Source organism: Triticum aestivum, chromosome 5D, assembly GCF_018294505.1.
Source record: "Triticum aestivum cultivar Chinese Spring chromosome 5D, IWGSC CS RefSeq v2.1, whole genome shotgun sequence".
Taxonomy (NCBI): domain Eukaryota; kingdom Viridiplantae; phylum Streptophyta; class Magnoliopsida; order Poales; family Poaceae; genus Triticum; species Triticum aestivum.
The window spans coordinates 172,838,973-172,851,160 of record NC_057808.1 but is presented as its reverse complement, the minus strand read 5'-3'; positions in this window follow the sequence as shown (position 1 = coordinate 172,851,160).

The following is a 12,188-nucleotide window of genomic DNA, read 5'->3' as shown; positions in this document are numbered from 1 at the left end:
AACACCACCCCCCTCCACAGTCCCCCACCCGCCCCTCCCCCCTCGAACCCTAGCTCACGGCCGGCGCCGCCGCTGCCGCCAACCTTGCCGGTCTGCCCGTTCCTCCTAGCTTAGATAACAAAGTTCAGGTTACACAGCGATTCCCATACCGTCGCCCCACTCCGCTGAGTTTTTAGATGAGGCCTGCGGTGTCCCTCCCCGCCAGATCCACATCCCCTGCTCCAGAATGTTGCAGCCTAAGCTCGACCACGTATCCCGGGGAGCCCGACGAGCATTCGGCCAAGAAGATGTTTATCATGGCCTCTCCGGCGGACGTTGGCGAGGTGGCCGCCGTTCGCCCCGACCTGTCGATCCCGGAGCAACACGTCGCCGCGGAAGCCGGCGAAGACGTTGACTACGTTGCCATGCCGAAGGTTTCATGTCAGCGGGCTAGCGTATTACTGTATCTCGGGAAAGCTGGCTACGACATCAAGCTCGTCCACACCAACGGATTCACACAGGCCATGTCACAGGTTAAGTGGTCCATCCCCAACCCCTCTGGTTCAACCGTCGTCGATCTCTTCGATGGCCCTGCCGCTGATCTCCTCCGCCAAGCGGTCAAGGATTTGCGAGCTTTATACGCCATCGAGCCCATTTTGTCACTTCTGAAGGACACGTTCTACGGCACCGGCTTGGGATACTCAATTGCCAAGTCAGATCTCATCGACCACGACCACAAGGAGGGCACCCACGAAGGTTCTTCCAAGGTGAAACAGCCCATCTGTGACATCAGAGAGCGCACCATGGGTTTGTGCTCTTCCTACTGGAAGGATCCCGTCCATGAAATGTGAGGCAACATTCTATCAACAAATCTTACCTTTTCTAGCTTCCAACCCGTACCCTTTGTTGTAGTAGCATTTGCCGTGCGGTGCTTTAACCGTGCCGTGTTTAATTATTTCAGTTATGCAAAAATGTATTGTTCAATAGGTTTATGTGATGTTTGAGTATGAATTGTCCACTTTGGTTTCACGAATGGCTATATTTGGTTGTTTATAGTGAGTAGATGCCTTGTTTACCTGTATTTGGTTGTTAGGTTGGTTGGAGTGAGCATTTTTTTCAGTTATCGAGTAGATGCCTTGTTTACCTGTATTTGGTTCTTAGTTTGGTTGCAGTGAGTATTTGTCCAGTTATCAAGTAGATGCCTTGTTTATCTGTATTTGGTTGTTAGGTTGCTTTTTTAGCATTTATCCAGTTATCAAGCAGATGCCTTGTTTATCTGTATTTGGTTGTTAGGTTGCTTTTTTAGCATTTTTCCAGTTATCAAGTAGATGCCTTGTTTATCTTTATCTGCTTGTTAGGTTGGTTGCAGTGAGCATTTGTCCAGTTTTCAAGCATATGCCCTGTTTATCTGTATTTGCTTGTTAGGTTGGTTGTAGTGAGACTCTGTCCAGTTTTCAATGGCTATATTTGGTTGTTATACTGGTCATTTATGCCTTGTTTATTTCAGTCATTCACAATGTGTTTTTTCGACTATACACAGTAGGGCAAAACCCCACTACAATTTTTATATTATTAATAAAACAAGGAGTATACAAACATACAAGGCTTGAGATAAGCCCTAAAGAAACAAAAAAAGCCTACTAGACCAAAAAGAAAATTACATTAATTACAGGACAAGACTGTCCAACCAAGAAAAGAATGAAGATGCAAACTTCTCCTTAATTCTGAATTTGAGCAGGTGGAGCTCTGAGAGGAAGATGGGGATGTTTTTGAATGTCTTATCATTCCTGATGATCCAAATGGCCCATGATGCAATGATAATGATCTCCATAGAAAAAGGTTGCTGTAGATTACCCCTTAAGTCTGGAAGAGCTTCCATGATGGTTAGATTTCTTTGTCTGTTGGGGCATAGGGTGTCCCAACAAGCAGAAGCGAAAGGACAAGTCCAAAACAAGTGTTGCAGAGTTTCTTCTTGCTGACAGCTGAGAGTAGCACAATTGTAGTTGTCAAGATGAAAAGTTTTCCTCCTAAGCAAATTCTTGGTATTGAGCCTATCATGCAGAAGTCTCCAAAAGAAGACCTTGTGTTTTGGCTGGCAAGAACTCTTCCAAATCCAGTTGAACTGTGCTGGAACAATTTTGACTCATTCACAATGTGTTGTTCATTATGTGCAAGTCGGAACTATGCCGCTCGACTACATCAATACCAGTTTGAACGGCTATATTTGGTTCCAGTTATTCCTAGTGTAGTTAACACATGCCCTTTATTTCAGTTTTACACATTTATCCAGTGTGATGTTTAAGCATTACCTACATTCTATTCATTTTCAACAGTACCAGTTTGAATTGTAATATTTGATGGCTATTAAGCCTGCTGTCGGTAACATTGCCTTCCATTTTATATCTGCTTTAAGAGCATGCTGAAACCAACACATTCAAGCTATCATTTGGAGATGATGTTGTATACCCTTGCTATATTTGTTTGATGTTAAGATTGTTGTACGTATCATGCCTTTCCACTACTTATGTAGGACAACAACGGGAGTGGCCACCATTTTCCGCCGAGGTTAGCTTCATCCCTCGGCTTGTACTCCCCCCGTCGTTCCATAATGTAGTGCATATAGATCCAGGCCTGGACACTACTTAGCTTATAATATTGAGTTGTTGCTTGTAGGTACATATGCCCTTGGCAAGGATCCATGCATCGACCCTTTTTGCATATGGGGCAATGAGATATTGATGAACAAGCATCAAGTGAGGAAACTGATAAGGATTATTAGCAAAAAGATACAAATGGTGGCAAGAAAATTATTTATTTATGCTCTATCCAACACAACAGTGAGCTATAGGATGGTAACTACAAACTCTGCGGCCTTCTCTTTTTACTGCCCATAATGAGTTGTTAGACAACAATGTCTGAATCTTTTTCATTCCCAGTGGTTCCTGAAGTAGTTCACTCAAGATTACCTCGCAAAGTACATGATTGGTGGACACGCAATGAAGGTTAAAATATTTCATCCAGACTACAATGAGCATCGAGAAGTCCTAGTGAAGACAGTGAAGGATGGACGGGAAGCCATCACAAGGGGTTGGCCTAGAGTCGTGCGTGCATTAGCATGGTGGAGGGCACAATATGGGCATCCCGCTTCACCTTCTCCAGAAACCAGAATGTCTTTCGCCTCTCTCTTTACAATCTTTCGTACAACTGTGGTTCATCATTCTTTACTTGGTGCTTATGTAGTTCTTCAATATATGTACCCGTGCATCGAATTATGGATTCGTGGTTGAACCTATATTTGTAATAAACATGGTTGGATATGAAATAAGTGATTGCCTACTTTCAAATTCAAAACATGTGATTATTAAATTAGGGATTAATTAGGGATTACACTGCACACGGTTTGTGAGCGAAACGTCCGCGATATACGTGGAGATTTGAAACGTTTCTAGGATCCACTACGTGTGTGATCAATCTCCACGGCACACACGACTTTCTCTTGAAAACTGTTTGCGTTAGGCCACCTTGCGCAAATGTTTACCACATAAAAAGTGTGTGTGATGGACAACCTTTGCCACACGGTTTCTTCTACGCATCGTGTGTGATGCATTCAATAAGGCAAACGATAAAATTATTAATATTGTGTGCAATGGCAACGCTATCACAAACGATTTAACTGGAAAAATTGCATGTGATGTACCTGTGAACGGAAATGTTTTCCCTGGAGCGACTGTGAGGGATGTACATACGAACGGAACGTTTACCAAGGACTGACTATGTGGGATGTACTTGCGACCGAAAACAATTTCGCCGTATAATTGCATTTTTTAGTTCTACTGTACATATTTCCGTATTTGAGAGCTCGCCGGTCGCACACGACCACATTTTGCCGAGCGTGTGTGCCAGGAGGGCATATCCCCGACGGTTTCTGGGTCGTGTGGGAAGGACCCCCCTATCGCCCACACTCACTTGGCGACGGTTCCAAACGCCGTCGCGGAAAGGGGTTAAAAACCGTTTGTTTAGCACCGACGCGTACCAGTGCTCGGATCAATGGTAACATGAACGAAGGAGATGATGTTTACCCGAGTTTGGGACCTCTCTATGGAGGTAAAACCCTATGTCCCGCTCTTGTTTATATTGATAATGGTTTATCGAGTATAAGCTTGATCTACCTCGAGATCTAAGGAGAAACCTAACTCTAGGGCTAGGCGACGGTAATTGTGTTGAGATCCCCTATACGGGCAAAACCCTTTTGCTTATATACACGCTAGGTAGGGCATCTAGGGTTACATGGTCGGTATCCAGGGGCACGCATGGAGGCGGTAGGAGATGTTTTGGAGTATACGTCAAGTCTTCGGCAGATGCAGTCTTGATCACATCCAGGCGTGTAGCTTCCGGAGTCCATCCAATGGAGAATGAGGCCTACAGGCCCAACCCAAGGACTATGGGCCGACTAGGTTGGCACCCCCTAGTCCAGGACACTGTCAGGGATGCCGGAACATGTCAATGAGAAAGAAAAACGAAACCGGTAACGAGGTGACAGGTATAGTGAGCATGTATATGACTCAAGAGGATATCGACCTCGGGTTTTCTAAAGTATCGCGAAGCAAAGGGAATAGCACATGATAACAAAATTTTCACTCAAATTTCTTTCATGTACTCATAGGGATCGATATGGACGTCCATGGTTCTGTTATCGGTCATCGAACAAAAGGGGGTTTTGTTCATGTCTATGTTTTACCGAACCTACAGGGTCACAAGCTTAAGGTAATCACACTTTGATAAGTGTTTCGATAGTATAGGAGTAATGAGGAAATATTTATGAAATAGTTTTGATAGGAACTAGATGCGTTTCGGGGTCACCAGAAGGGTTTTCGGGTTTCTCGTGTAATACCGGGTATTACCGATAAATAATATATAGGCGGGAAATATTTCCGATGATGTTAAATTAATATTAAAAGTCTCTTATACTAGTTAGGAGGCTTTATATTTATTTTAGTATCAACGGGCCTTAAAAGGCCATGTGGTGAAAAGCATATTGGGCCACTTGGGCCCATAAGGGGAGGCACCCCCTTTTCCTCGTGGAGAAGGAAAGGGGAGGTCGAATTGGAGGGGCACTGCCTTTCCTCATGGACGACGCAAGGGTGAAGATTCTTCCCCCCTGTGGCTCCTCCTCCTCTCCCTCCAACCTATATATATTAGAGGTTTAGGGCACTTTGAATACACAAGTGTTAAGAGTCTCCTCTAGCTCTCTATTTCTAGTTCTAGTTGATCCAATTAGAGCTAGATCTAGATCCTCTAATCCTAAAGCCCAGTGTGGTTCTAACCTCCTCCCTCTAATTCTCCGGTGACGATTAGCTCTAAATGGTGAAGCGCTGGCGGATCGTGAAGATCGTATGCTTGCAATCTGTGGAGAGGTCGTGTTTTCGGTCTTTCGTTCGAGGGACTGTTCATGGACGGTTTGAGGGATCATTCATCTAGGGTTTGAGGGATTTAAAGTACGATATATACCGACTCGTCTTCTTCCGGTGCAACTTGGAGTCGATAACGATCCGATCCAAACCATTATTGCATCTTCATAGTGTTCCTGGTTGATCCTAGGGAGAATTTTTTTCTACTATGTTTCCTGACATCTGAGCCTAGTGATGATGATGTTATGATGATAATAATGTTGATAATGATACTCCACCTAATTATCATAATAAACATGATAATGAGGGAGAGATAGAACCTGAAGTTGAGCTTGATAACCTACCTCCTAAAAATAGAAGATATGATAATACAGATTTTGTTTCTAGGAAGCATGGTAGAGAAAGAGAACCATGGGTATGAAAACCCATTCCTTTTCCTAGTAAAGCTCTAATGTCTAAAGATGAGGATGCTTTTAATCATTTTGTTGAAAGTCTTAGACCTCTGTTTCCAAGTACCTTTGACTGATATTATGAAAATGCCTCCATATGCCAAATACATGAAAGATAATGTTACTAATAAGAGGGAAATTCCTAAGGTTGAAATTTCTACTATGATTGCAAATTATTATTTCAAGGGTAAAATTCCTGAAATGTTAGGAGATCTAGGGATACCTACTATACTATGCTCTATTAAGAACAATTATGTTAGAACTACCATATGTGATTTGGGAGCCGGTGTTAGTGTTATGCCCCTTTCTCTTTACAAAAGACTTGGTTTGAATAAGTTGATGCCCACTGAAATTTCTTTGCAAGTAGCTGACAAGTCTACAACTATTCATGCTGGTGTTTGTGAGGATGTTCCGGTTGTGGTTGCTAATGTTACGATCTTAACGGACTTTGTTATTCTTGATATGACCAAAGACGATAATATGTCAGTTCTTGGAAGAACTTTTCTCAACACTGGAGGCGCTGCTATTGATTGTAATAAAAGAAAATTCACTTTTCATGTCAATGTCAATGAGCATATGGTTTATTTCCCAAGAAAGCCAATTAAGGGAAATAATCTCAATTCTATTAAAAAAATTATGACTATTACTATAGGAGACTTTGAATTCCTCTTTTGGTTCCTGAAAATAAATATCAAACTATTAGGTTTGGAACAATTCACATCCAAGTTGAGGTAACTTAGTGCTATACAAAAATTCTTCGGTTTATGTCACTCAAAAATAGTTTGTTAACAAGACTTGATCAACCTTGTTAACGGATTATTTTTTAGGAGCATATGGTCGATGAATTCCGTAGGCACAACTTTCTGCAACTTCACTTTACCCTTTGTTATTATTAGTTTTAATAAAGTTTAAATAATCTAGAATACCATGTTTAGCTTGTTTTCTGAGTTTTCTATGCAATAAAATTGTGTGAGAATAAAAGTTCTCATAATGCCTTGAAAATTTAACATGAATTTTTTCTAGATAAATAAGAATTTTTTGACACCGAACACACCCAAGGGGGGTACGCCTGCTGGCCACAAGCCAACATGGCACGGCCACCCCCTAGGCACACCCATGTGGCTTGTGGAGCCCACAAGCACCCAGTCTTCTTCCACCTCTAGAAAAATTTGTTCTTGCTTCATAGCCCGAGTTCTTACTCATTTGTGGACAAATTTTGATCTCTTTGCTCGGGGCTATGTTTCCGAAACTTTTCGGCAGAATTCCTCCTTGGTATGTGACTCCTCCATTGGTCCAATTAGTTTTTGTTCTAGTGGTTTATAATTTGCTTATTTGCTGCTTTAGGTGAGCATGAATATGAGCTTTCATGTTGAATTTACTTGGTCCTAAGTAGTTTTGATGGATGATATAGCCTCTAGGCACTTGTGAGAGTCGTTGCTATCAATTATATTGAGTTTTGTTTACTTCTTATGAGTTATCTAAAAATTTCAAAAAAAGAGAAATGTTTAGAGGGATGCTCTCAGGAGGCTCCTCAAGCCATAGAATGGCAAGGCATGCGTATCATGAGCCCGGAGATGGCTGTCTGCGGGGTGCTGAAGTGAAAGCTTGTCAATGGCCATGTGAGACTTTCATGATTGGTGCCGGCATTAAACAATAATTTGACTAATTTAAAAAATGTCCATTTGACCAATTTTCTCATGTATAAGTGTACTCAATACTATCATCTCACTAATACTTACGTGTTTTTTTAAAATACACTCCCTCCGTTCCTATATGTAAGGTGTATTGTTTTTGGCACGGTGACCAAGGCACATAATTATATACAAGTTAGGAAGAAATTACCCTTGAACAAATTTGTTTCTTAGTGGAAAGTAAATCAGTTAGTCCAGGAAACTAAGAGATACATGCAATCGAAAAAGACATACTTTACTTCTTTTGCTAAAAAGAGAGATACAGACAATCAGGAGAGAGATACTTTCTTTTTCTAAAGGGCTGACATGGGAATTATGAGGAATTAGAAGAAATGCACCTTACATTTTGGAATTTTATCAAAAAACAAATACACCTTATATAAAGGAACGGAGGGAGTATATCACATCATACTGCAACCCGAGTTGTTTTCTGTTTATATGAGAAGTCTTATAGTACGTATCTTAATAAGTTTTTCCATGCCTGCAAGATCCCATTTTGGGGTACCTTTAATGAGCCTCATAAAATAGATTATGAGGAATTTCTTAGAAGCATTTGCTAGGGGGAAACTAGAGGGGTATCTCAAGGTATAATTGGGAGCATTCAGTTTCCTGATGTTCACTTCTTTACTCTATTCATAGGAAGATGTTTAACTTGTAAACATGATCCAATTGCTACTTGTGCCCCTCATCTAAGCATCCGTAGTTGTGCCTTGCATGGTGACAAAACCTTTAATATGGGTGCGGTGTTGCACGCCATCTAGGTAGGAATGCTGGTGATGGTGATTTTTATAGAGTAATTTATGCTTCTTGTATAGTTTCTCATGTTAGAGTGTCCATTAATTTCAATGATCGTGAATTGCCTACTAGTTTCCTATATTTTGAGGCTATACAACGTCATAAATTGATTGCACGCGAGACAAATGAGTATCAATACAGGCTAACCTTTGATATGTATGATGGTGTTTCTATTACCCTGCCTACTCCTGCTTTATTTGACTACCAGACCAACTAGAGATTCTCTGTTACATTGGAGGAAGCCAGGGCGCAACAGGCAACAGAGGAAGCCGATCGTCGTGCAGCAGCTAAGGCATTGAGTGCCAGTCAAAGTTACCATTATGAGTTATATCCGTAGTATCAGTGATGGTAACTAAGTTAGGCCAGAAGGCTAAGCTTGGGGGAGTATGTATTCTCATCAAGATTCCACTTATGTTATCACACTCATTACACTTGTCGGTATTCATCATTTTCCTTGTGTATCCATGTATTCTTTTATTTGTTTTCTTTTGTGTGTTTATAAAATTTTGAAAACCCAAAAAATATTTCTCGCTTCTTTTCGTTTCCTTCATTTGTTTGTGAGTTTGTTTTATTAGAAGAGAATCAAAAAATATTTCCTGTTTCTTCTTTCTTTGTTTGTTTGGAGTTCTTCAGTGTTAATATTTTATCGCTTTTTCATTTTTCTTTCTTATTTTTGCTTCCTTCATAAAAACTAAAAACTCCAAAAGTATTTCAGCATGTTTCTCCGAATTTCTTTTCTTCAGTCGTAATAAGGAGAAGACACCCAAAATAATTTCTAGCTGGCTCTCATGTGGTTTATTATTGATCTAATGAAAAACCGAATATTTCCTTCTCTTCTCATCTGTACATAGTTCTTGCAGGTTTTAGCTTAGTCCATGACACACTTGCACTATTATATTATCCCACATCATTCGGTCGTGCAAGTGAAAGGCAGTAATGGCGATAATTTGATGAAGTGATCATGGTGAAGAAAGGCTGGTATGAACCCTACTTGTTTTTGTTCTTGTAAATATATTCACCTTAGTAAATTCAGCCTATTATAAGTGAACATGTGTATGATGATGATTAGAACTCGTAGTTTCTCATGCCATGCTTAAGTAGCTTGGAGTGGATAATATGTTATCTCGTATGTCAACATGCATCAAATTGATCATGATTTAGTATGTTAGGATGGTATCCTTTGAAGAATTCAAGTGGTTTGACGTGGTACATGTTCACACATGTAATTGATTCAAACCCAGTATTGGCTCTACGGTATTTATGTTTAGGGTGTACATATCCTCCTCATGCCCGTGTTAAATGTTAATTATTCAAAATGCATGATTATGACCATTGTCGCTCTTTGTTGGTCGCTTCCTAGTATTTTGCTAGCCTTCGTCTGTACTAAGCGGAAATGCTACCTGTGCATCCAAAATTCCGACACAAAAGTTATGCCATAAGAGTCCACCATATCTACCTATATACGATATTACCCTTTCTTTCCAACTAAATTTTTATGTGTCATCTCTAATCCTCAAATGAATATCTGTTTTGTGTGCACGTACCGCTCATCGAGCGATGGGGTAGTCGATATCTTCCATGCTAAATGTGTTTTACTCACGATGAGAGTGTATTCACTCGTCCATCTTGAGGGAGGCTAATAGCTAGGATGCCCAATCCTGCATTAGTTTTTAGAAATGCTCCCCCCAGGACAGTTGATTGTTGGTAGGCACCCGAGGATTTGGCTAGCCATGGTTTGTGTTAGTATGGTGGAGGGGGAGTAAAACATTTTGCATGGGTACCGCCATTAATGTGTTTAGCATGTAAGATATTTGAAACTTTGTGGTAAATCGTTGACAGGAAAAGTACACCTCTCAAAATATAGTTATCTCTGTTTAAGCAATGAGCTATGGCACGTAAGAAAATCTCTGCTTCCCTCTGCGAATGGCCTATCTTTTAGAAAATTTTGTTGAGTCATCACCTTCTCATTCAAGCACAAACTTTTAGAGCGCTATTGTCATTCTTTGTGTAACATGCATTTGGTCTAATTAGTATTGGGTGTGAGCATGACTGGATGTCCTCTACCCTGAATTACAACGTTTAGTCGCTACTTGAACTTTGGAGGTGCTCTGCATTTATGTTTTGTGGTCATACCACTCTATCATAATATATCATGGTTATTTTGACAAAGTTTTGATATTTGAGATATATTATTATTGTTCCCTAATTGATTATGTCATTGGGATGAGTAAATGTGGATTTGAAGTGTTATCATATATGTGGTTAGTTCATCATCTTTGTTGGAAACATGATTACTAGTTAAGCTTATATACTGCAATAAAAGCAAATGAGTTTGTAAAAGTTTTTCTTTATCATTTTTAGTTTATCAACTGAATTGCTTGAGCACAAGCAATGAGTTAATCTTGGCGGAGTTGACACGTCTCCATCGTATCTACCTTTTCAAACACTTATGCTCTCATTTTGGACTCTAATTTGCATTATTTGAATGAATAACCCAGACTGATGTTGTTTTCAGCAGAACTACCTTGGTATTATTTTTGTGCAGAAATAAAAGTTCTTAGAATTGGACAAAATTTTACGGACATTTTTTATGGAATAAATAAAAATTACTAGCGCAAAGAAGTACCAAAGGGGGGCCACCCATGGCCCACAAGCCAGGGGGATGCATTGTGGTGACTTGTGGGCCCCACACACCTCCAACTGACCTAATTCCAAGCCTATATATTCCGTCTTCCCAAGAAAAAAACCAAAGAGAAAGTTTCATCATGTTTTACGATACGGAGCCGCCGCCACCTCTTGCTCTTTATCGGGTCCCTAATCTAGAGTCTGTTCAAAATTCCAGAGGGAGAGATTCGTTGTCGTCGTCATCATCAAACTCTCTCCATCAACAATTCCATGATGCTCACCATCATTAGTGAGTAATTATTTTGTAGGAATATTGGACGGTGATGGAGATGGATGGGATTCCTTATGTAACCGAGTCAATTTATTAGGGCTTGATCTCTAGTATCCACTATGTTCTGAGATTGATGTTGGACTTTGCTATGCTTAATGCTCTTCACTAGGGCCCGAGTGCCTTAATATCAGATCTGAACACTTATGCTTTCATGAATATATTTGAGATGTTGATCTTACCTACAAGTTGTATGCACCTGTTAAAATCGGTCTGAACGTTAGACCCCCAACGTGACCATGAATTGGGATATTGACGGGGATGACTTTAACTTGCAGAATTCGTGTATTCACTATTTGTCAATGCTTTATTTTGGTTCTCTATTAAAAGGAGTGCCTTAATTACCCTTAGTTTCCATTAGGATCCCGCTGGCATAGGAGGGTAGGACAAAAGATGTTATGCAAGTTCTTATCGCAAACACGTAGGACTAAATACGAAATACATGCCTACATATGGTTGATGAATAGGAGCTATTGTGTGTCGCTCCAGGTTGTGATTGTTACATATTGAATCTCATCTAAATATCCATCGCTACTCCATGCATACACTTTAATGCTATTGCCTTTGCTCAAGTTACTATTACTCTGCTAGTTACAATTTTGCTACTACTGTCGTTACTGCTACTGTTACTTTGCTATCACTATTTTCATATTATTGTGGTACTAATAAATTGTTGTAAGGAAGTGATTCTCAGATGTGGTTGAATTGACAACTCAACTGCTAAGGCTTATAAATACTCTTTGGCTCCCCTTGTGTCGAATCAATAAATTTGGATGAAATACTACCCTCGAAGACTGTTACGATCCCCATACTTGTGGGTCATCAACCAGCAGCCGCAGTAGTGGCCCCGTTTCCTCACAAAGGCCTCTCCGACGGACGAATAATTCGTCTGTAAGATGGAGATCATGAGAGA